The sequence below is a fragment of the Macrotis lagotis genome, chromosome X, assembly GCF_037893015.1.
Source record: "Macrotis lagotis isolate mMagLag1 chromosome X, bilby.v1.9.chrom.fasta, whole genome shotgun sequence".
Classification (NCBI taxonomy): Eukaryota; Metazoa; Chordata; class Mammalia; order Peramelemorphia; family Peramelidae; genus Macrotis; species Macrotis lagotis.
In genome coordinates, this window is record NC_133666.1 from 677,277,327 (window position 1) to 677,302,343 (window position 25,017).

Consider the following 25,017-nt stretch of genomic DNA (forward strand, 5'->3'; position numbering starts at 1 on the left):
ATCTAAGGGTCAAATTAGAAGGCAAAGCAAAATGTATAATCTATAATTCAAGAGGCAAGCAAAAGTTAGACAGCCATGTTTGAGGGAAATCATATATAAGACATGATCTATAGCCTGAGGTTTCACCGGAAAACAGACGTGGAAGATTGGCTCTAAGCGGAGGAAATGCCCTGAATCATTTTACTTTTCACAAAAGAAAAATAACTAATCTAGAGAAGTCAGAGATATCCACTGATAATTAACATTCATTTCTGCAGGGACAGTACTGTCTACCCTGGAAATGTATCTCCACTTGAGTCTTCCAGAAGGTCAATAGTCATTATGTGAAACAGAAGGTCCATGAGGTCATCTACACCCACTGTCTGGGCACACAACCACTCTACCCCCCCACCCCAACTTATAGAGAAGGTTGAAATCAGAAGCAAGTGAACTGGGTTTGAGTATTGCTGCTAACAGACTATGTGGCTCTAAGCAAATTACTTCCTGGGTCAGTTAATAAAATGAGAGGATCGTGGGTTTAATTGTGGGAAGTCATCATAAAGGTCATCTAGTCAAGCTCCATCATTTTACAGTGAAGAAGATTGACCCAAAGAGTCTATCTATAAAATGGAGGAGATGGGAGACAAGATAATAGTTAAAGGACTTTAAAGCTCTTAAGTTCTCTGTTCTAAGGCCCCTCCCACCTTTGATAGTCTCTTTTTTCTCTTTCCTTTTAAACTTTTTTCCATTTAAAAAAATTTTTCCCCCAATTTCATGCAAAGATAGTTTTCAACATTCATTCTTTTGTAAGTCTTTCTCCTTCCCTTCCCTCTCCTCTGTCCCCCATGGCAGTTAACAATCTGATATGGGTTATGCATGTACAATTCTGTTGCCCATATTTCCACATTAAGCATGTTGTAAAAGAAGAATCAGAACCAAGAGGGGGAAAAAAGATGATGAGAGAGAAAGAAATGACATAAAAGACATTTTAGAAAGAGAACATAGCACACTTTGTTCTGCATTTGGAGCATTTTCTCTGAATGTTGATGACATTTTCCATAACAATTCTCTCAGGATTTTTTAATATATTTTAATATATTTTTATTTAAATGTGTTTAATATATTTTAATACATTTTCTTTTGTCTTTCTTTCCAAATTTTTAAACAGTTTTATTTAAGTTTTGAATTCCCAGGAGAAAATGACACACAGGAATAAGCAACATTGTATAATGGTCAATTATGATAGTCTTAACTCTTCCCAGCTATGCAATGATTTTAGATAATTTCCAAAAACTCGAATAGAAAATATTATTCACACCCAGAAAAAAAATAAACTATGGATTCTGAATGCAGATCGAAGCATACTATTTTCACTTTTGGGGTTTTTTTGTTTTTTCTCCTGATTTTTCCCCTTTTCTTCTGACTGTTTTTTCACAATGTTACTAATGTGGAAATATGTTTAACATGAATGCACATGCATGTATAAGCTATATTTGATTGCATGTTGACTTGGTGAGGGGGCAAGGAAGGGAGAAAGGGAGAAAAATTTGGAACTCAAAATCTTATGAAAATGAATGTTGAAAGTTGTCTTTACATGTAATTGGAAAAAATAAAGTATTATTAAGTGATAAAGTGTTCTTCCCTCCTCCATGAGACCATAAGCATTTAGATATAAACATATGTGCACTTATGTAAAATATTTCCTTAGTACTCATTTCAAAAAAAATCAAATAAAAAGAAAAAATGAAAAAAAGTAAAAATAGCATACCTCAACCTGTATTCATTTATTATCAGTTCTTTCTCACAAAGCAGATGGCATGCTTCATCATTAGTACTTTGGTATTGTCTTGGATCATTGTATTGCTGAGAATAGCTAAGTCGTTCACAGTTCTTCATTGAACAATATTACTGTTACTGTATACAATATTCTCCTGGTTCTGTTCACTTCACTATGCATCAATTCATGTAAGTCTTTTCAGGTTTTTCTGAAATCAACATGCTTGTCATTTTTTAAAACACAAAAGTATTCCATTACAATCATGTACCACAGCTTTTTTAGCTATTCCCTAATGAATGGACATCTCTTTGATTTCCAATTTTCTTTTTTTTTTAGATTTTTTTTTCAAGGCAATGGGATTAAGTGGCTTGCCCAAGGCCACACAGATAGGTAATTAAGTGTCTGAGGTCAGATTTGAACCTAGGTACTCCTGACTCCAAGGCTGGTGCTCTATTCACTGTGCCACCTAGCCACCCTGATTTCCAGTTTTCAACCACCATAAAAAAGAGCTGCTATAAATACTTTTGTTCAAATAGGTCCTTTTAGGGATGTCTTTGGGATATAGACCTAGAGTGGTATTGCTGGATCAAAACTTGTACAAGTTTTATAACCCTTTGGACATAGATCCAGAATGGTTGGTTTAGCTCACTCCACCAACACTGTATTAGTGTTCCCGTTTTCCCACATTCCCAATTTCAACATTTTTTGTCACATTAGTCAATCTGACAGGTGTGAGGTGGTACCTCAGAGTTCTTTTAATTTGTATTTCTCCAATCAGTTGACATTCGTTGTTTTAAGCCATGCCCCCCCAACTCTGATATCCCCTGTTCTAAGGCCCTTCCACCTGTTCTAAGATCCCTCCCACTTCTGACATTCCCTGTTTTATCTACTCTATCAGACAGTTTCTCTTATTTAACTTATAAGAGATTGGAAAGGAAAGCAGGAGAGAATAATTTGTTCAGTTATAAAATTCATGAGCAAGAAAGTCTTTAAGAACTCCCTGGATCTGAAGGAATTTTATTATTCTGGCTCTTCTTGTTGTGGCTGTGTTTGCTGTCATCTCTTGATCTTTCATTTTCCATTGGCATTCAGATAGGAATAGTTCTAGGATGGCTTGCTCTCCACTAGATTTCCTTTATGTCTCATGTATGGCACACTTTTACTAAGGTAGATAAAATACCTTGGGTCTTTGTAAAATGTTAGCACATCCTCCACAGCCTAACAAAAATTATCTCCAGAGCAACTCTAGTAGCAGGCAGGAGGATATGGAGGGTAAGCATTGCATGTTTCCCACCCCCTATATGATTTAACCATCTTCTAGTTATCCTCTATATTTTGAATGCTTTTCATTCCATGTAGCTTAGGACTTATAAATATTTGATATGACTGAAATCTTTTAAATTGCTATTAAATTTTGGAACCCATGCTGGTGGATTTTCATTTTCCTCCTAGCTCTGCCTCTGACTTCTGGAATTCAAACCATAGCTCCAAATCCAGTACTTTCATCCCCCATGTGCTTTTGAGCTCCCTTTTGTCTTCCTGAATTAGATTGTGAGCTCCTTGAGGGCAGACAATATCTTTTCACTTGTGTTTGTATCCTCAGCACTTAGAACAATGTGTGGCAAATAGTAAATAATGAATAAATTCTTGTTTCCTTCCTTGCATCTTTCCTTTCTTCCTTCCTTTCTTCCTTTTTCCTACCTTCCTATTTTCTTCTTTTCTACCTTCTTTCTTTCCTTCCTTCCTCCATTCATCCTTTCTTTTTTCATCCTTCTTTCATTCTTCTTTTCTCCTTCCCTTCTTCCTTTTTCTTTCCTTCCTATTTTCTTCCTCTTTACCTTCCTTCCTCCATTCATTCTTTTTTTTTCCTTCTTCCATTTTTCCTTCCTTTCCCCCTTCCTTTCTTCCTCCATTCCTTCCTTCCTTTTTGGATTTTTCTATGGCAAAATCTACAATCCCTGGTGGAGAAGGGGAAGGAAGAGGGAAGGATTCATGTAGAAGGTCTATTTGTATGAATCAAAATCTTCTAAGGAGAGGAGAGGAAAGAGAAGCTTGAGGAGAAAGGAAGATGTTTCTAACTATGTTTGGAATGGTCACCATAGTCAATCAGTAGAAAGAAAAGAATTTCTGGGCCGAAAATGAGAGTCCAGGGAAGATAAGATAAAAGAAGTCTATAGTGAGTCCAACTGGCGTGCTTGTGAGGGGGTTTCCAAGGAGTGTCAAGCAATCTAAACTGGAATGAAGAAGGAAAGTAGTCAGGCTAAATGAAGGTTGGGGTTTGACGAGGTGTGGCTGATGATAAGAAGAAGCAAGAGAGACTAGGTTAGCTGATAGTGTAGGAACTGCCCAACCATTGGGAACTGACTGCCAGAGCAGCCTTTAGATGAACTGAAGAACAGGGAGAGATGGAGGCACTGAATGTCTCAGTGAGACTAAAAAAAAAAATATGAATTTAGAAATAATGACAGGGAAAAATAGAAGGATGGGAGATTGAGAGAGAGAGAGAGAGAGAGAGAGAGAGAGAGAGAGAGAGAGGAGTTGGATTGTGAAAGTAGAATAGGAGATAATTGAATCAATCAATAAACTTTTATATTATTTTATTATTAAGGTTATTCTAACAAACCTACTGTGTGCTAAATATTAAACTAATCTTGGAGGATACAAAGAAAGACAAAAACAAAACGATGACAACAGCAAAATAGACCAGTGGGCACCCTCAAGGATTTCACTTTCTAGAAATACTAAGTACATACAAAATATAGGCCAAGAAGTGGGAAGATAATGTTAGCAGAGAAGGTTCCAGAGCTTAGGGAATGGGACAGGTCTCCTGCAAAAAAAAAATAGTACTTAATCATCTTTTAGTGTAGCTGAAGTAGAAGCAACATGAGACTTTCTAACATGAATGCCATCCATTGTGCCTTCAATTGATTAAAGACAAATATGATTTTGCAGTTAAAATAATGGTTTAATGAGAATTCTCAGTCAAATTGTGACTGGGAAAAGACTTAGTTTTTCAAAAGTCAAGGTCTTCCACTGCATCCAGGGCCAGTTCCAGTTGTCGTGATCCGTATCTGTCCACTGGACCCAGAAGCTCAAGAGGAGAAAGTGAGGCTGGTGACCTACCACAACCTTCCCTCACCTTCCTGAAGTCATGGGCTTCTTCGAGAACGAAGGACAAGCATCATAATAACATACAAGACGAATCCTTCTCATCATGAGTCTCCTTGCTCCCTCTTCTTTCCTCCATTAAACATTCTTCTTTCCAAACTTTGATCTCATCGCTTCTTTCTGGATCCATAGACAATTCAACAGGAAAGGACTTAGAGAAAGGAAACAGCATGGTGAGATGAAAAACAACCAGCTCTGGAGTTCTGAGATCTGTGTTGGAATCCTGTTTCTCTTATGTCCTATTTGTACAACTTCTAGAATCCCTAATTTAGAGGTGGAAGGGACCTAAGAGGCTGATTCCTTTTCTCTACTGATAAGGAAGCTAAAAATGAAAGTTTGAATCTTCAAGTGTGACTACAAGTCACCCCCCCCCTTTATATTTCATTTGGCAAAATGTAACTCCTTGCTTTTAAGGAAAGAAAAAATAGCTTTAAAACTGAGGGAGAAAGTTTGGGGGGCATCCAACAGCCCTTTAAAAAATAACAATATTTTGATGAGTTAATTGTAAATGAATCAGAAACACATGGATTAATTAAATTCTCTTTATGCTCACATGGATTTAATCATTATTGGGTAGTGGAAGGAAGGGAGGTTGAAGCCCCTTGTTGAGTTTTAGCAAATCTAAAATTGCTTGAAAAATAATTCAAGACATTCTGCAAACCCCCAAATGTGGCCAAATTTCCTGATGCTGTTTTTGGAGAGACACGCATGATGGTTCTCAGCACGGTCTGAAAGTTCCAGAATCCGGAGTTGTCTCAATCTCATATTGGTTGGCAAGAAGGTTGGGATTTATATGAACTTTCAAGATTTATATATCCCTATTATAACAAATTCCTTCCCAACTGAACAGTGCCCATAGGCAACTTTTATTAATATCTTCCCTTGTTAGAAACCTCTTTTTATTCACAAATCTCCTTTTTCTTCATCACCCTTCCCCCTTTGCCGATAATTCCCTATAGAGTCTCAGGCCAATGAGTGGGGAGGGAATTTATTTTAGCATAACTGAAGTGCATTTCACTTTGGAGGGAGTTAAAAATTACTTGGGTTTTCATAGTTTTCAGGTCAAGGTAAGGTTACAACTAAAACATTTATAAGTTGGCTAGAGTTGGTTGGCGGGGGGTGAAGGAAGGAATGAATTCTATAAATGCTTATTGGTTTCATAAAAAGAAAAAAACTCAGTTGTTTTTGTCCCGAACAGATGCAGGCACCCCATCCATCAGGGCAGGCCATTTCCTTGAGGAAACGTCACTGGGATTCTGTCTTCCTCTACTCCTCTGACATCATCAGAGTGGGACGTCTGGTTAGAATAAGTAACGTCTTCCACATGTCACCCTCTGTGTGTGCCACCCCCAAATAAATTTAACTTTGGTCTCAGACGCTGGAATGTCCTAAATCAAGATCTGTCAAGGGCAGAAGAAAATAAAGGGAAAAAAATGGACAGGAGGAAGAGTTCTGGTTTCCCAGTTCATGACTCCAATCCAGTTACATCCCAGTCTGTGTCTGTGAGAGATTGTAAGGGGTGATAAGAAAAAAATTAAATTAACATGAGATTTATGGACTGGTGTAGAACTGATAGAGCACTGGCCTTGGAGTCAGGAGGACAGGAGTTCAAATCCAGTGTCAGACACAGCTGTGTGACCTTGGACAAGTCATTTAACCCTGATTGCCTCACATCCAGGGCCATCTCCAGTCATCCTGATTCATATCTGGCCACTGGACCCTGATGACTCTAGAGGAGAAAGTGAGGGTGGTCCCTCCCCCTCTTAAATCCAGTTCACTTGTATGTCATGGCATCACCTCCCTGATGTCATGGTCTTCTTTGAAAATGAAGGACAAACATTAGAGATCCTTATTTGACCCAGTACAGGTACTTTGTGGTCATGGTTTCACAATTGTGAAAGGAAGGGAAAGAGACCCAAAAAGGGCATTTTATTCTGGATGTGATTCTCACTGATAGGAGGGGAAACTAGTTGCTAACATGAAAATGATGGGGATTTGGGGCAAAAAAGAAATGAACTTTTGATAGAGGAGAGGAAATGTGGGTGTAGTCTGAAATATCCCTGAGAATTTGGGAAAGATTTCAGAGGGTTCGGGGAAAAGGTAGGTAGGATGCCATAAAATACAAGAACTGGAAAGGGGTGGAAGGGGATAGGTAGGTGGCAAAGTGGGTAGAGCACAGACCCTGGAGTCAGTAGGACCTGAGTTTAAATATGGCCCTAAGATACTTAATAATTAATTCACTTAACTCCATTGCCTTACAAAAAAAACAAAAACAACCCCCCCCCAAAAAAAAAACAGAAAGGGATGGAAGATGTTTAAGAATGGAATTCTGAACAAAGAGAAGGAAGAAATCCTAATGAGAAGAAAAAAATGATATCTATCTGAAGAGACCAATGTGAATATACAAGGCATTCATCAATGTTTATTTTAAAAGAAAAGGTACAGAATAGGAAGCAATTAGATGGTACAGTAGATAGAGCCCTGAGCTCAGTCAAAATCAGGAAGACTCATCATGATGAGTTCAAATACAATCTCATACACTCGACAGGTGTGTGACCCTGGGCATTTTAACAAACCTTCTTTGCCGCAGTTGCTCATCTGAAAAAATGAGTTGGTGAAGGAAATGGCAAACCACTCCCGTACCTTTCCCAAATGGGGTTGGAAATGACTGAAAACAACTGGACAACAATGGAAGGTAGAAGCAAAGTCAGATTCCAGAGGATTAAAATCAGAATATTTTTTAAAAATTGTCATGTGAATTGTGACTAGAGAAAGAATATAGGGCACTCCCTCCCTGAAAAAAAAAGGGGGTTTAGTTTGGTTTGGTTTTTAGCTGTATTGGGAGACAAAGGAAGATCAAAGAAGGAAGAGAACCATTCTCTGACATAGGTGGAATAATGATAACTGACTACAGAGAAAGTACCGGACTGCTCAGTTCCACTTTTGCATGTTTTCTCTGCCAAAGGATTGACCTTTAGTCTGGAATTGACATAACAAAAATGGCAAATGGGGAACTGAAACCCAGGATAAGGAAGGGTATAATAAGAGAACTTCTAGCTTTCTTTGAGAATCTGAGTCCTCTGGCCCTGAAAGATTAGAAGAAAGATATCATTGAGTCCTGAAAGAATGGTCAGCTCTATATTTGAAAGCTCCCGAAAGAGGGAGATGTACAAGATTGGGGATGAGTATATGTCCCAATTTTCCAAAGAGAAACAGAGTGGCCAAACTTGAGACCAGTGAGCTGGACTTTGATCTCTGGGAAAATTCTAAGGCAAAAGATTAGACAAAAATTAGTGAATAATGAGGAAAGGAAGAATTGGTTTCAAAGTGGTTTCTTCAAGACATACAGGACAAACTAATTTCATTTTTGATAGAATTACTAAAATAGGAGATGAGGGAAATATGTGGATACAATTAACTCTAAAATCTAGCAAAACTTTTTTTTTAGATTTTTTTTTTCAAGGCAATGGGGTTAAGTGGCTTGCCCAAGGCCACACAGCTAGGTAATTATTAAGTGTCTGAGGTCGGATTTGAACCCAGGTACTCCTGACTCCAGGGCCGGTGCTCTACCCACTGCACCATCTAGCTGCCCCCCCAAAACTTTTTTTTATTTTTATTTTTTTTTGTTTTTTTTTCCCCAAAAACTTTTGATTAAGTTTCTCACATTATTTTTTGAAAAGGATGGAGAGAAATTGAAGGCATGATAATACAATAAGATAAACTCAGAACTAGACTCAAAGAATATTTGTTAATGGTTCAATGTTAAGGAGCAGCAAGGTGGCGGAGTGAATAGACCACCAACCCTGGAGTTAGGAGGATCTGAGTTCAAATCCTGACTTAGACACTTAATAATTACGTAGCTGTGTGATCTTAGGCAAGTCCCTTAACCCCATTGCCTTACAAAAAAAAAAACAGTTCAGTTTTAATAAACCAGAAGGCAGCTAGATGGAGCAGTGCAGAGAGCACTGGCCTTGGAGCCAGATGGACAGGAGTTCAAATCCAGTCTCAGACACTTGACACTTTACTAACTGTGTGACCTTGGGCAAGTCCCTTAACTCTGACTGCCTCGAATCTAGGACCATCTCCAGCTGTCCTGATTTGTATCTGGTCACTGGATTCAGATGACTCTGGAGGAGAAAGTGAGGCTGGTGACTTCGCACAGCACCTCCTCCATCAAAATCCAATTCACATGCTTGTCATGACATCACCTCCCTGATGTCATGGTTGTCTTCAAAAGAGGACAAACATCAGATCTACAGGGGAGTGCCTTAGAGATCTATGCTTGGTCCTGTATTATTTAATATTATCATTGACTTAGATGAAAGCATGAATAAAAAGCTCATCAAATTTATGGGTAACAAAAAGCCAAAACTGTCAGTAGAGTGAACAACAGAGTCAATATATAGACAAATGTCAACATTGGGCTTAAATTTAAAAGATAAAATTCAATAAAGATAAATATAGTCTCTCTCTCTCTCTCTCTCTCTCTCTCTCTCTCTCTCTCTCTCTCTTTGGTTTTTGAAAGGCAATGGGGTTAAGTGACTTGCCCAAAGTCATTCAGCTAAGTAATTATTAAGTGTCTGAGGTTAAATTTGAACTCAGGTCCTCCTCTGCACCACCTAGCTGCCCCAAGATAAATATAGTCTTTCATTTGCTTACCAAAAGGAACTTCACAAGTATAGATAAAGATGTCAGAGACAGAGAGTAGTTCTGAAGAAGATTTGGGGATCTTAGTATGGGTCAGAGCCGTATGGAGCAGCAGTGATGGAACAGTCAAAAACTAAGGAGATCTGGGATTACATTAAGAAGGATACATAGAGGAGCAGCTAGGTGGCGTAGTGGATAAAGCACCAGCTCTGGAGTCAGGAGTACTTGAGTTCAAATCCAGCCTCAGACACTAGCCATGTGGCCTTGGGCAAGCCACTTAACCCCATTTGCCTAGCAAAAACCTAAAAAACCTAAAAAAAAAAAATTGGAAATTGAGAGACTGTCCATCAATTGGGGAAATGGCTGAACAAATTAGGTTATGTGATTGTAATGAAATATTATTGTGGCTAAAGAAATGAGAAATGGGGGCAACTAGGTGGCACAGTAGATAAGAGTACCAGCCCTGGTACCAGGAGGACCTCCGTTCAAGTCCAGCCTCAGACAATACTTACTAACTATGTGTCTTTGGGCAACTCACTTAACTTTGAAAAATCAAAACAAAAAAATAGCAAGTAGGATGATTTCAGAAAAAAACTGAAAAAATGTACATGAACCGAGGAGGAGGAGAATGAAGAGAAGCAAAGAAGAAGATGGTGACAAATAGAATGATGACTAGTGTAAGGGAGGGACAGCCTGAAAGTTGTCTTCAAGTATTGTAGGGATTTTGATACAGAGGGCAGATTAACTTTGATTCCTGATGGCAGAACTAGGAGAAATGGGGGGAAGATGCAAAGAGATCAACTGAGACTATGTGTCAAGGAAAAACTTTCTTACCAGGAGAGGAATTTCCTAACCAATGGAGGAACTGAGTGTCCTGGAAGGCAGCAGTGCTCCCTTCTTTGGGGCTCTTCAGGGAGAGTCAAGATGAATACTTGTGGTGTAGGTAATTGTAGGGGTTACTTTTGGTGTGGGCTGCCCACTGAGATCCCTCCCAACTTTCCAGTTCTGTGATTTTATGCTAGTTAGGGCCTTGTTCTAGAACTGGAAAGGACTATAGGGCTCATCTGGTCTAACCTCCTCATCATTCAGCTTTGGGAATAGAAGCAAGGGGAATTTCCATCACTTACCAAAGAACACACAGGTAGTAAGTATGAGAGGTAGGATTTGAACTCAGGTCTTCCACCTCGAGAGTCAGTGTTCTAAGAAAATCCTGATGGTTATACTCCGGCTGCGGAATGAGTTTAGATGCATCAGTGACAGGTCCTTATTAAATATCTATTATGCTAAGCAGTGAGTTAACCCTGGGGAAACAAAAAAGGACAAAATTGCAAAGACTTACGAAATATTCTCTTCCTTCGAAGAGTTGATAGTCTAATAGGGTTGAGGAAAGTAAAGCCCCAGATACTAAGATGACTTGTCTATTGAACTACCACTAGAAATCAGAAGAAATGGGACTTAAGCCAGTTTGTTTCAGTTCACTGACATCACCATATTAGGGGACAGGGGCTGGACCTGGACCATTCTCTTGATGTAGAGAACTTCCAAATGAGAGTTCTAGATATTCTCTGGTTGTTCAGGTCACCATCTCCTATGCAATGTAGAGTTTCTGAGAGTTGTCTAGAGCTCTGAGAGTTGAGGTGACTTGGCCAGAGTTACACAATTTGAACCCAGGTCTTCCTGGTTGATACCAGTTCTCTATTTCCTCCACCATGTTGCCTTTCTGCCTATAGCCTAATCACTCTAATGTCTCTCAATAATGCTTCAATTTCGACTCAAGACAACTGATATGATTAAGTAACTACTGCTCGCAAAATGACCAGGCCTCACTACTTAGGAGAATAAAAAATAATAGAAAAAGATCCAGTCCCTGCCCTCATAGAGTTCACAATCTAGTGGGGAAATAGGCTACAGGGATGAAATGACAAATGAGTAGAAAGAACTTAGCAAATCTTAAAGCAAAGTAGAAATACTTGCTATTATAACTATTTATTATTATTAACACAGAAATGGAAAATTATGCATCTTAAGTGGGTTAGAGAGGTGTCCCATAAAGTGTTCTTTGAGATCTGAGTTGAGGGAAGGGGTATTACCAGGTAAGGGATCAGGGTTTGCTTCCTGAAGAAGGTAACAATGAACTTGTGTTTTAAAGGCTGGCTGAAAAATTTAACAAAAAATGGATCAGGACAGAGGACAAGGAGGTACCATGATGAAGAAGAAAGGACACTGAACTAGGAGTCATAAGAACTAAAGTTCAAATCTTGGCTCTGCCAGTATTCATCCATGCGCCCTTGGGGGAAAAAAATGTCACTTTGCCTCTCTAGAGCTCAGTTTCCTCATATGGAAAATGGGCTGTAAAACCTTTTCAGTCATATGGAACAACATAAGCAAGGGTTTAGGGGAAAGAGATTCCCTGGCATGTTCAGAGACCCAGAGAGGAGTTAAGAACAAGAGGAAGGAACATAAGGATAGGTAGGCTAAGTGATGCAAGATTACAAAGAATCTTGAATGCCTAACAATACTTGATGGGTAATCATTTGGAACAGAGGGTATTGCCAGAGTAGCCTCCATCAACTGCTTGCCCCCCTTTACTACCAATATCAGAGGTCCACATAGTAGACATCAATAATCAGAAGGACATCTAAGTCTCTCTGGAGGACCAAAGCTTCATTTTTTTCACTTCCATTTCCCTTGTCATCATTCCTCTACAACAAAGATCCAGGACCCAGGTGCAGGATTGGGCTCTCTCTTTTACTGGAGAAGATAGCCAGTCCTATGTCTCTCTGGAGCACCTCTACCCCACACCAACCCCTCCCCACTTCCATGTCCATGATCTTCAGTTGCATTTTTGACAGTTGAATGATGTGTCCCTGACCAGCTATTCATTCACCAATCCCCCTTTCATTCTCTCTTGATTTGCTCTCCTGCCTCTTGTAAGCTTCCTTATGAGGCAGGTCTAAGCTACTACCCTTGCCAGATTGCTAATGAGTTCCATCTGGGGCTTCCAGTCACTCAAATGACAAGGACTGGACATACTAAAGGACCCAAGGAAGGTTTATTTTGACCCAAGGCAAAATGCTCCAGGAGAGAGAAGAGTTTGGGGGAGGGAAAGGAGGCAAACTATTCCCAGCATCGTGACCAAGGACATTACAGGGGGCCATGGAAGGGTCAATGCTATCCTGAAAGCCAAGTAAAGGTTGTTTACAAATACCACCAAAGGCAGATCAGTGATTGAAGGAGGACTCTGTCTTTGGCCCAGAAAATGGCAAGAATTGAGCAGTTCATTGCCCAGTCATTATATGGATGAGAAGGAAGGTCTTGGCTGAACTACTTAGGAAATTCTATGAACCTCAACTTTACTGGAGACAAAAATAACAATATTTATAACTTTTTTAGGTGATGAAGAATGGGAATCCCCATAAATTGGGGAATAGAATTATGCCATATAAATGTGATGGAATACGATTGTGCTCAACGCCTATGAATACAATGACTAACCAGAATTCCAAAGGACTAGTGATCAAATATACTAGCTACCTCTCAATACTGAGGTGAAGAAATCATAATACACAATGAAACAAAGGGTGTTTTGGGGCATGACCAATATTTTGATGGGCAGCACCTATTTCTATGTTGGGATGGTGATGTTGGGATGAGATAGAAGAAGGCAGGGTTGTCTAAAATAAATAAAAATATTTAATAATATAAACTTTGGTAACTTTACTTAAAAAAGAAGACCATTGGTTGAATGATAGCTTCAGAGTGATATAAAATAACATAAAATAATAATGTAAATAAATATTAAATAACATAACATAATAAATAATAAAGTGTATAAAATAACAATATTGTTTTAAGAATGACTTGGAGCACCTAAGTCATTTTGACTATTATAAATACACAAATTACAAATAAACACTCTATGAAGAAAAACACTAAATTATAAATAGAAGGATATAAAGAATAATTTCAAGGGTGTATACCTGTTTGTATTTAATAATAGTCTTCTTTAGGATGGTTGGGTTGGTAGGGAGGGAGAAGAGAGGGGACAAAAAAAGAGCAAAAAAATTTACATGCTAACTTTGCTATATATTTGAGGGAATAGAAAATTGTTCATGGTAGGCAAATTTGCAGTTTCATGTGTAATCATCTTTTTTAATTGTACTATGTTGTAAAAATGCGTATTTTGTTTCCTGACTTGAAAACAAAATAATTTTTTTTAAAGAGTGAAGAGATAAGAGGGAGAATGTAGGAGCATCTAAGACAGTAGAGATATAGGCTCATATCAAGACAGAAAACAGTAGGATGTTTACTTCTCAAATCATCAATATTATTGCTGCTGATGAAGTTTAATATCACATTAACTTTTATAGTTGTTAACTCCTTATTTTCAGGCTCTCCCTATCTTCTCAACTGCCTTAAAACATGCCAATGACTCTACCATCTTTTTTTGTATATTTTTTCCAATTTATTTAAGGCAATGGGGTTAAGTGCCTTGCCCAAGGTCACACAGCTAGGCAATTATTAAGTGTCTGAGGCCAAATTTGAACTCAGGTCCTCCTGACTCCAGGGCTGGTACTCTATCCACCTAGCTGCCCTTCTATCATCTTCAAAACTCCACCTCTGACTTGATTCTTCCATCCTTGATATGAGCCTATACCTGAAATCTATGTTTAATTCTCCTGATTCCAGATCAGCCTTCTGTGAACTGTAGCACCATCATTGGATTATAAGCTCCTTGAGGGCAGGGACTCTTTTTTTTTCGCTTGAATTTTTATCCCTAACAACTGTAAAGTGCCTAAGTAATACTTCTTGCTGACCTCTCACCGTGAAGAAGCAGAGAAGTGGTCCTAGTTTGGGCATAGGATTATTAAGCTGATGTTTGTCCTTCATCCTTGAAGAAGACCATGACATCAGGGAGGTAATGACATGACAAGCACATGTATTGGATTTGAGTAGGGAGGAGGGGGAACTGTGCTAAGTCACTGGTCTTACTTTCTCCTTCAGAGAAGGTCTGGGTCCTTCTGGGTCCAGTGGCCAGATAGGAATCAGGACAACTGGAAATGGCCCTGAGACAATCAGCTAGATGGTACAATGGGCAGAGTGCAAGGCCTTGAGTCAGGAAAATTTATCTTCATGAGTTTCAATCCCGTCTCAGACACTAGCTGTGTGACCCTGAACAAGTCACTTAATCCTGTTTACTTCACTTCTTCATCTGTTAAATGAACTGGAGAAGAAGATAGCCAAATTACTATCACTCTTAGAATCATTAAAAGAAGGTGATGGAAGTAGGAATGTTATTTGAGGAAAAAGATAAAAGATACATGTGACAATCTAGACAACCAGATGGACAGAGTAGTATAAAGGAAAGGGCATTAGATTTAGAGTCAGAGGGCCTGGGTTCAAATCCCAACTCTGTCACCCTCCCTATGTGACCTTGAATAAGTGACTTAATCTCTCTAAGTCTCAATTTCCTTATCAGTTAAATAAAGAGGTTGGATTTAATGATCTTTAAAATAATCTGCTTCAAGATATAAATGTAAGAGTCCGATGACCCGATGACCTGGGTTTGAATTTCAATGGTTCTGAAAAATACTGCCATGTCACTTAAACTCTCTGTGCCTCAATTTCCTCATTTGTAAAATGAGAGAATTAGGTCTATGGTACATCTCTTAAGGCTTCTATAGGTGTCCCAATGGACAGAGATCTGGAACTGGAGTCAAGAAGACCCGAGTTCAAATTCAGCGCCATAACCATATGCCCAGGGTCACCCCTGGGCATATCATTTAACTTGTCTGCCTTAGTTTCTTTGACTGTAAAACAGAAGTAATAATGGTTGTTCCCAGTGTTCTTTGAGGGTAAAATGAGATGATCTTTGTAAAGCACTTCCCAAACCTTTAACTACTGTATAAATGGTACTATTAAATCTTCTTCTTTCTTCTTTCTTTTTTTTGCAAGGCATTGGGGTTAAGTGTCTTGCCCAAGGCCACACAGCTAGGTAATGATTAAGTGTCTGAGGTCGGATTTGAACTCAGGTCCTCCTGACTCCAAGTCTGGTGCTCCATGGGGTCCCTAGCTACCCCTCTGGAGTCAGAGAAGGAAAGTTCTGAGGCCTGAGCACACCATTTAATCTCTTAAGGCCTCAGTTTCCTAATTTAATAAAGGAAGTGGATGGACTGGATGGGATGATGCTATCTACATTCCTTTACTCACAAGAGGCTTGGGAAGCTCAATCAAGATAATGCACCTTGACCTGAGTTCAAATCTCACCTCAGACACTTCAAAATTACCTAGCTGTGTGGCCTTGGGCAAGCCACTTAACCCTATTGTCTTGCAAAAACAAAAAAGATAATGCACCTAGAGAGCATACTTTAAAGTTCTTCATCTATTGTGATGATTATTATTACTGGTATTATCAGACTTGGGAACAAAGAACTATTAAATGAGGAATCCTGGTGCATTGCATAGAAAACATTACTTCCATCCAGGAAGACTGGCATTCCAAGTCTCTTCAAAATTTTATTAGCTGTGTGATTATGGGCAAATCACTTACCTTCTCTGTTTCCTCACCTATAAAACAGGGATATTCACACCCATAGAAATCAACTACCAAGAGTTGCTTTGAGACCCAAATGAAAGCACCTGTAGGGAACTTTGCAAATCTTCAAGCCCTATGTAAATGGCAGCAATTATTAGACATTATTTGCTATAATAATAAGATATGTTAGTGTCTCTACAAAAGCATAATACCAACAATAGAAAAGTAGATTCAGACATATTTATCCATATGTGTGTGCATATATTTGACATTAGGTGGCACAGTGGGTAGAGTGCTGTTCCTAGAGTTTAAATCCTACCATAGTCACTCATCAACTGTGTAACCAACCCTAAGTCACTTAATCCTATTTGCCTCAGTTTCCTTATATGTAATATGGAGATAAAAATGAGCACCTACCTCCCAGGTTTGTTGCAAAAATCAAATGAGATAATTTATGTAAAGTACTTACATGCCTTAAGGAAAATTTAAATACTGGCTATTATTCCTAGTACAAGTAATTACCACCAATAATTAACATTTCATAGTGCCTACTGTAAGGTATCTTACAGTAATTTTAGTTAAGCTTTACTAGATAGATATTCCCCCATTTTACAGATGAGGGAACTCAGATTCACAGAGCTGAAGTGGCCTAAAGGATCACAGGTATACAGTTGGAAGGGAGCTTAGAGGTCATCTATTCCATGCCCCACATTTTATAGATGAAGGAGGTTTATAGATGTTAAGTGACTAGGTCAGAAGTAGCTGAGACAGGATTCAAACCTGGATCCCTTGACTCTAACCCCAGCTCTGTAGATGGCACAGTAGATGGAGCACCAGTCCTGGAGTTAGGAGGACCTGAGTTCAAATCCAGTCTCACTCATTTGACATTTGCTAGCCATGTGATGATTGCCTCACAACAAGGGGAAAAAAGGAACCCCCCTCCCCAAATGAAGCTCTAACCCCAGCTCTCTTTCCATTTTCTTCCAATGCCCTAGGCTGGTAAGTTAAGTTTCTGATGTTGCTGTTGTTATTAGTACAGTGTCCTATCCTCTGGAAAAAATGATCTTAACCAAGAGCTTTTGTTTATGTAATGTCTTATGCACTCAATCTGTGACATGGGTGGTTGGGTAGAAATGGACGTGCTATTCTTGAACTTCAATAGATATTTTGGGAGTGAGGATTGTCCAAACCCATCTCTTCCTTTGCCTCATCACAAACCAGAGTCAATCCAAATCAACACTTACAGCATGAGGCCATCAGGGGACAGCTAGCCTGGGAAAATTGAGTTTCACATTCTCTTAAAGTCCCATTCCACCCCATCCCCACCTCAACTCCCTTTACTGACATGTCTTTGGAAAACACTCTCTAATATAAACCAGAGAGAAGATCCAGACCAATAAAAGTGGCAGCCCCAAGACTGAGTATTTGAAATGTTATATTACTGACATTCCTACCCAATGATGTCGACTCCCTCTCCTATCACCCTCCCAACTGACCCAGCAGAGAAAGATGCTACAGGAAATGACTCCATGAGTCCCTGATTCCTTGGCCTGAACCATCCTTTCCAGTCAGGATCATTCTCTCTTTCCCATTACTCTGATTTCTCTCACATGGGCAAATTATGATATGAATTGATTCAATTTCAATGTCCTTTTTGGCCTAGTAAATTCAGCCTCTTGTCCCTTGGTTTGAAATTCCTCAGGTTATCTATTCTCTGCCTTGACCATCATCCATCACCTTGATGACACCTTCTTTCCCAAAGACTTTGGTGGGTACAAACAGAAAGTACATGGAGACCACAGTGTTTGTGATGAGAAGGTCACGAGATGCGCAAGTCTTCAGTAGTAGGTGACCATACCTCTTGCTGTTTCCAACTCCATTCTTCCCAAGGACTCCCTGCCATGTATGGTAATTTGAGCCTACTCTAGCATTAGAATCACCCAGAAATATAAGCTGGTCCTCTTTTGGTACATTGAGGATTAGGGTCTCCAGGTCTTCATAAATGTTTTCTTGAACTCCTTTAACTTTCTTTAACTTCATCATTGTTCATCACGTTGGGAGCATAGGCACTAATGATGGTGGCATGGCATTTTCCTGAAAGTGGTAATCTCATTGTCATGAGTTTGTGATTCACTCCTTTTGCTAGGCATTCAAGAATGTTGACTAGTTTTGATTGCAAAACCTTCCCCAGCTTCATGGTGTTCCCATTCACTGTGACCACTCCAGAAAAACACGTATACAGCTCTGACTTCCATAAGTTGGCTTTCATTTGCTAACTTTGCTTCATTCAGGGCTGCTGTTTCGATAGTTGGATATTTGCCAGAACTAGCTCAGTATTTGGAAGGCTCCAAAAGAAAGTATGGGAGATGGGGCAGCTAGGTGGCACAGTGTCAGGCCCTGGAGTCAAGGAGGACTTGAGTTCAAATCCAGCCTCAGATACTTTGTGTGACCTTGGGCAAGTCAGGTAACCCCATTATCTTAAATAAATAAAAATTTAAATATATATGTACATATACATATATTTATATATAATATATATTTTTAAAAATAGAAAGTATGGGAGAGAAAAGGTATTAGACTGACTACCAAAGAAGGTCTACAGAACTGTTGTGCTGACCTCATTTCTATATGCCTGTGAAACCTGGAGAATCTACCAGTCATGGAAACTGAATCCCTTCCATTTAAATTGTCTTAGGAAGATTCTGAATATCAGCTCACAGGAGAAGATCCCAGACACTGAGGTTCCTACTCAATCTAAACTGCCAAGTGTTCCAACATTACTACAGAGAGTGCAAGTACGATGGGCCGGACACGTTGTTAGAATGCCAGATGTACACTTGCCAAAAATACTATTTTATGGAGAATTCACTCAGGGCAAGTGTTCATAAGGGGATCAGAAGAAGTGATACTGAGAAACCCTGAAGGTCTCATTAAAGAACTTTGGAATTGATTGTACAGGATGGGAGATGCTGGGACAAGACCACACAGCAAGGCATACCCTCATCAGTGAGGGGGCTGCACTCTGTGAGGAAGGCAGAATGGAAGCAGCTCAAAGGAAATGTGACATCCATAAATTTGGAGTCCCCACCCCAGGTGTTCCCATGGACTATTTATGACTAACCTATGGCAGAGCATTCTGAGCTCATATTGGTCTGATCAGCCACAGTCAGACACACTGTCATTTGTCTCAAACATAGTGATGTCATTTTGGTCTTCTTCGATAACAAAAGACAAGAACCAACCAACCAACCAGCCAACATAGAGACCGCTAGAGAGTTAGAAGAGAGAAAAATACAATGAAATCACCAAAGGAAGACTCAATAGACAAAGATGTAATCTAGGCCAAAACTCCTCATTTTACCAAGAAGGAAACTAAGATCCAGAGAGGGTGAGTGGTCACCCAACTGATAAGTTGTGGGAGAGGATTTGAGCCCTAAACTTCTGAGCTCTTACTCAAATAGGACATCATTTATGCCAAGATGCTTCATGTTATGTTTCTTTACTAATAGAGGTTAATGATGATAATAGTAATGATGATGATGATGATGATGATGATGACTTACATTTGTAGAATGCTTTGAGGTTTGACCAGCAGTTTAGAAATACTATCACATTTGAGGCTCCAAAGAACCCTAGGAGCAGCTAGGTGGTAAGAGTATTGGACTTATAATCAAGAAATCTCATCTTCTTGGGTTCAAATGCAGCCTCAGATACTTACTAGTTTTGTGACCCTGGATATATCCCTTAAGCCTATTTCCTTTGGTTTCCTCATCTTAAAACGAGCTGGAGAAGAGAATGGCAAACCACATCAGTATCTTTGCTAAGAAAACTCCAAATGGGGCAGATATGACTGAAATTGGGCTGGCACTGATTAAGTGACTTGCCAGGGTATTATAAATGGTAAACCTAATTTGAATTCAGATCATCCTACATCTAGGTAAAGCTATTCATCTAGGTTGCCACCTACAATCATCTTGGAAAAGGCAGAATATTGAAGTCAGGTCTGACGAGGGCTAGGAATTTCATCCTTATTCCTAGTCTCAGACAAGAAGGCTGAGTTATTTTATGATTCACCCCCCAAAAAATTGATAGTGCTCTATCTTTCCTCAGATGGTCATGGTACTAGAGAGAAGGGTCTTGGGAATGATGTGCACCATGTTTGGTGACTTCCATGAAACCCAACCTTGACTCTGATCCTGTACAGAGTAGCCTATGCCACTTGCTTCATTTTGGAAATGGATAGAATTCTGATGGTGCTTCAGAAGCTCCTTTACAGTGTGCTCTGGCCAGGTTGGTCACCCAGTTGAATGGCCTAGCTTCTAAATATAAGGGCGGTGGTGGTTCTTATTTTAATCTATGTCATTGGGCTGGAGGAAGAATCAGTTTCCCAAAGCAGACCAAGTACCTACCATGAGCAATAGAGACCAAATAATACACTGAAAGGAGATCAGGTCCAATATTTGACCCTCCCTGCTTGACTTCAGGAAGGTCAAGGTAAAATGGAAGGGTTGGGCTATACAACCCCTGAGATTTCCTACAGCTGGGAGTTCTCAGGAGCCTCGGGTCGGTCCCCATTTAGTCTAGTTTCCCAAACTATGTCACCGCCAAGGGTGATCTATGAAGGTAACAGTCCCTAACGCATATGGCTCTATTGTTCACTGTTGTTGTTCAGTTATGTCCAACTCTTTGTGACTCCATTTGGGGGTTTCCTGACAAATACTCTGGAGCGTTTGTCATTTCCTTCTCTAGTTCATTTTACAGATGAGAAAAGTGAGACAAATAGGGATAAGTGACTTACCCAGGATCATACAACTAGTAAGTATCTGAGGTCAGAATTGAACTCAGGAAGATTAGTCTTCCTGACTTCAGACCCAGCCTCTAATTTCCTCATCAGTAAAACGGGAACAATGGCAGCAGTTATCTCTCAAGCTTGTAAATGTAGATGTTAATTATTATTATCATTACTTGGTTTTGGAAGTAATTTATAGTATACGAATTAATTCATAGTAATTCAGGAAACTGGAGTTCAGCTAATCCTTCCTCCCTTCTTTTACAGATAAAGAAACTGAGGTAAGGAAGGAGAAATCATCTACCCACAGCTATTAAGTAGCAAAAATAAGATGCCACCCCAAGTTCTTTGAAGATAAACCCAATGATTTTTGCCATTTTCACAGAATAGTCATGGAGAGAATACTAGATTTGGAATTGGGAAGAGCTGTGTTCAAATTCTGAATTCAACACTTCCTGTGTTGGAGAGATTAGAAATCAACAAAATCTGCATTGGAGATCCACCCTGGACACACTTAGTCTGAGCTTTTGACCCTGAGAAAAGCACATGAACATCTCTCAGTCTCAGTTTACTCATATGCAAAACGGGAATAACAGTAGTATCTCCTTCACAAAGTGAGAATTTTATAAGATGATGTGGGCAAAGGATTTTGTAAAACTTAGAGCCATTTTGTCTTGGATCATTAGAGAAAAGTTAAAGATTAAGAGATGGAAGGGATGTTAAGGGTCATCTAATTTTACAAATGAGGAAACTGAGGCCCAGGGTAGTTAGATGCTTCCGTCAAGGACTTGTTATGGTCACTGTCAGCATAGGGAAGTCAGGCAAACATCTCTAAGCCTAGGAGATCCTCTAAGGCTTTAAATTATGAATGATTGTGGTCTATAAGGATGGCACTGGAATGCCCGCAGACCCGGGGCCACTGATATCCGCTTGGTCTTCACTTCTCCCTTCCATTCACTTTGAAACTTTTTGAGAGGAGGGGCTAGGTGGAGTCTTGGCCCTGCCACCTACAAAAAACCACTTAAAGAGGCTAAGCTCCTTGATATGTTTGATACCAAGGATGGTTTCTCTCAATGAATGAGTGAGTTTGCCTTAATGTGGAACAGTCTAAGTTCTAAATCAATCCAGTTCTGATTTTTTCTGTTCTAAGGTTCTTCCCAGCTCTGCCATTCACTGTTCTAATGGTCTTCCCAGTTGACATTTCCTCTTCCAAGACCCCTTTCAGGTCCCCCCACACACACTTCCCCCATTCAGGAAGAACTCCCAGGACCTCAAGTTAAAGCCCCTCTGTTGGTGTGATCTCAGTGGTCCCTTCAACCTGAGGAGTTTTGTTTTGTTCTCTTTTGTTTATTTGTGACATTATCTCCTTTCAGGCAGAACCCTAAGCACCCACAGTGTATGATCCCTGGTTTGGGGTGAGTATATTTTGGTTACCTTAACAAGCTGGCCTCCTCTCTCTCTCTCTCTCTCTCTCTCTCTCTCTCTCTCTCTCTCTCTCTCTCTCTTTCTCTGTCTGTCTGTCTCTGTTATCTCTCCCTTTTGCCCATTCTACAAAGACTAGAGCAGGCAATATCTCGTTATGGATCTGTCTCTGTGTGTGTGTGTGTGTGTGTGTGTGTGTCTCTCTATGTGTCTCTCTATGTCTCTCTGCCTCTCTCTCTGTCTGTCTCTCTCTCTGTCTGTCTGTCTCTCTCTCTCTCTCTCTCTCTCTCTCTCTCTCTCTCTCTCATACACACACACACACACACACACACACACACACACACACACTGACACTGCCCACCACCCACCACCCACCACCCACTGTCTACTTTGATCCAGGAAAGGCAATACCTGAGGTAGGTCTGGCTTTTATGGGCAAAGCAGCAAGGACCAGATTAAGGGAATTAGCCACAGTCTATCACACCAATAAAATGGGGTCTGCCCCACCACAGCGCTGCCTCGGGATATTGGGGGAGATTTAGCAAGGGGAAGAAGAAAAGGGGATATGAGGGGAGCTGGAGGAAGAGCTGCCCTGAGTTGGCCCAGGAACCTAATCAAAGGGATCCGCTGCTCCCAAAGTCAAAGGTGACCTATTAAGGAAACTCTTTAAACTGCCTCTCCTGACCTTTGTAGAATCTCTTCTGTCCCCTGAATGTGGTGGATTCTTGAGTGGTTATTTGCCTCCCTCTTTCCTTACCTCCTTCTCTGCCTCCATCCCTTCCTCTCTCTGCCTTGCTGCTTGCCTTCCTCCCTTTTGGCCTCCTTCTCTGTCTCCCTCCTTTCCTCCCTTTCCTCCCTCCTTCCCTTCCTCCTTCCTCTCTGCCTCCTCCCTTCCCAAGCTCCCTCTTTTCCTGCCTTCCTCCTTGTCTCCCTACCCACCTCCTTTTCTACTTCCATCCCTCTCCATCTGGACTTAGTAATTCTAAAAGCCAAGAAGGAAATTTGTTTTGTCAGAAAAGTCACATTTCTAAAATAGAAACAGAAAGGAGGAGACTGAGAGACAGAGACAGAGACAGAAAAACAGACTTCTAGAGAAAAAGAAAACAGAGACAGAGAGAAAGATGGTGCAGGATCATAGAGAAAATAGTGGGGAGATAGAGAGCACCCTAGAACCTGGGTTCTAATTCCAACAATATCCCTTAAAATCGGGCCATTCACAGAAACTCTCCTTGTCTGTTGTCTCATCTGTAGAATCATGGGTCCAGGCTAGATTGCCTCAGGTTCTTCCCAGTTCCATTTATGAGTCTTTGAGCAAGTCAAGACTGTGCTGAGACAAAGTGTCATGATGCCAGTCTTTGGAAAGCTCTAATGCCAAGGGAGGAGACACAAGATCCAACTCAACCCATACGACCCTATACAGAGTAGAGGAAGGTCATCTTAAAGGGGGAATGCATAAATTCAATTCATCTATGCTATTGTTGTTCACTTGTTTTAGTCAAATCCAACTCTTAATGACCCCATCTGGGGCTTTTCTTGGCAAAGATTCTGGAGTGGTTTGCCATTTCTTTCTCTAGTTCATTTTACAAAGGAAGAAACTGAAGCAAATAGAGTTAAGTGACTTGTCCAGGGTCACACAGGACAGGTAAGAAAGTATCTGAGACCAGATTTGAACTCAGGTCTTCCTAACTCCAGGTCTGACAATCTATCCTCTGCCCCATCTAGTGCTAGACTTCAAAGATATGAAGACAAAATTGAAATTCTCCCTTCCCTCATGGAGATTATATTCTATTCTTCTGGTCTTGTCGTATGTATATTAAGGGACAGAACCAGAATTGATATGGATGGTCCTTTGACCCCCAAAATGAACACGCTGCCTAAAAAAGTCAAACAAAGTGGATTAAAATTCTGACTCTGGCTCTTGCCAAATTAGCTGCAGATAGATCAGAAGTCCAGAGAATAAATAGATCAAAGCACCTGGAGAAAAGGAAGATGAATTCAAATTTGACCTCAGCTATTTTCTAATTGTGTGAAACTGGGCAAGTCACTTAACTTTCATCTGCCTCAGTTTCCTCATCTGTAAAACAGAACCCTGGTAGCATCTACCTTCTAAGGTTGTTGAGAAGATCAAATGAGACAATGTTTGTCAAGGGCTCTGCAAGCTTTAAAGGACCATATTCATAACCATGTGATCTTTTCCTTCCCTTTTTTCTTTGGATACTAATATCATTTTTTTTTGTTTATTTGTTTCTTTATTCGTTCATTCATTGTTTCAGCGGCAATGGGGGGTAAAGTGACTTGCTCAAGGTCACTCAGCTAATGAGTATCTGAGGCCTTGTTTGAAAGCAGGTCCTCCTGTCTCCAGGGTTAGTGCTTTCTCCACTGCCTCACCTAGCCACCCCTTCACTAGTCTCATTTTAGATAAGGATCAGTGAAAGAGTTTTCTTTCCCAGCTAGCAGAGATAACAGAAAGTCCCCAATAGCCCTCAGTTATCTCAATTCTTGAACACGCACAGGAGTTGAGAATGCAACTGTTCTGAAAACCTTCATCTTGGTTGAAAGTCCAATAAACATTAGGTCAGTCTTTTATTAAATACTCCTTGAGACTAAAAATTTTTTCTGTCTTCATTTCTGCATCCCTAGTGGTTCAATAATCCTTGCTCATGTTTGTATATCAATTTACAAGCATTATCTCCTTTGAAT